The 1,499-nt window shown below is 39.6% G+C and overlaps 1 pseudogene; it reads left to right on the forward strand.

Annotated features, from left to right (window-relative positions):
- The first annotated feature begins 1,097 nt into the window (after nucleotides 1–1,097).
- Nucleotides 1,098–1,197, forward strand: LOC113340712 (annotated as a pseudogene).
- Nucleotides 1,198–1,499: the final 302 nt, after the last annotated feature.

Genomic DNA, 1,499 nt, shown 5'->3' on the forward strand with positions numbered 1-1,499 from the left:
ACATATCCTTAAGGAACTTGGCATAAGCAGGAATTTGCCTAATTTCATCTAATAAAGGAAGGTTTATGGTAACTTGCTTAAAAACCTCCAATATGTCATTAAAGTTCGATTCCTTCTTTGTTGATGCTAATAGCTGGGGAAATGGGGATCTAGGCACAGAATCAGACCTCTCACGAACCGAATTGGCATCATCGGAAATTTTATCAGTCCCCTCAGTTAGTGGTCCTGAGGGGTGAACTACAGTATGTTCACTATCGGGCATGGTTACCTGATTGTCTACTACTCTACCACTCCTAAGGGTTCTAATAGCATTCAATTGATTCGACGGTTTTGCACCTACTTCATGAACTCCTCTAGGGTTGGGGGTAGTCTGACTAGGGAGCCTTCCGTTATCTCTTTCACTTAAGGTCTTAGCTATTTGGCCGACTTGAAGTTCTAGCTTAGCAAGGCTCTGAGCATTAGTTTGAAAGTTTTGCTTGGTTTCCTGTTGAAAACTAATTTGGCTCTGTGCTAACATATCCTGAGTTTTTGCTAACATCTTAATATATTCCTCTAAGATAGTCGTTTTGTTTTCTGGGCCTGATGAATTCTTAGTGTAACCAAAACCTGGGGGAGCATTAGAATTACTAAACTGACCTTGACTCTGGCCCTTAGACCATGAAAGGTTCGGGTGGTTTCTCCAACCAGGATTATAGGTTTCTGAATATGGGTCAAACTTCTGACGGTTATCATACCTAGTGTTATTATAGATAGCATTGGCTTGCTCTTCATTATTCTGGCCTTCCCAAAAAGGCTCCAATCTACCACTAGTGTGACCCACTTCTAAAGCTTCTAACCTTTTCGATATAGCAGCAATTTTGGCATCTGATTCAAAGCTTCCTTCTACCCTATTAACGTTTCCTCTGCCTAGAAGAATTGTTTTTTGGGGTACCCTATTGCTTTCCCACTGTTGGGTCTTTTCGGCGATTACATGCAAATATGTCATCGCATCATCAACTGTTTGGTTTTCAAACCCACCTGTACACATGGACTCTACTATAGTTGTGGTGGGATAATCTAAACCCTCATAAAGGATCTGAACTAACCTAACCTTTTTTAAACCATGATGAGGACATTGGGATCATAAATCATTGAACCTTTCCAAATACCTATACAAAGATTCTCCCTCTTGTTGTGTAAACGTGCAGATTTGCGTCCTAATAGACGAGGTTTTGTTCCTAGGGAAAAACTTGTTCAAAAAGGCATATGTAAGTTGTTCATAGGTTTCAATTGATTCGGAAGCCAAACTATACAGCCAAGACTTGGCTTTATCTTTTAAGGAAAAGGGGAATAACCTAAGTTTCAAAGCATCATCATCAAGGTTTCTAATTTTCAGGGTACTACAAATTTCCTCAAAGTCCCTAACATGGAAATAGGGGTTTTCATTTTCTTTTCCTAAAAAGATTGGGAGAAACTGTAAGGTTCCAGGCTTAAGTTCATAATTTGATTCAGTTTCAGGT

Source organism: Papaver somniferum, unplaced genomic scaffold (assembly GCF_003573695.1).
Source record: "Papaver somniferum cultivar HN1 unplaced genomic scaffold, ASM357369v1 unplaced-scaffold_22, whole genome shotgun sequence".
In the NCBI taxonomy this organism is placed as follows: Eukaryota; Viridiplantae; Streptophyta; class Magnoliopsida; order Ranunculales; family Papaveraceae; genus Papaver; species Papaver somniferum.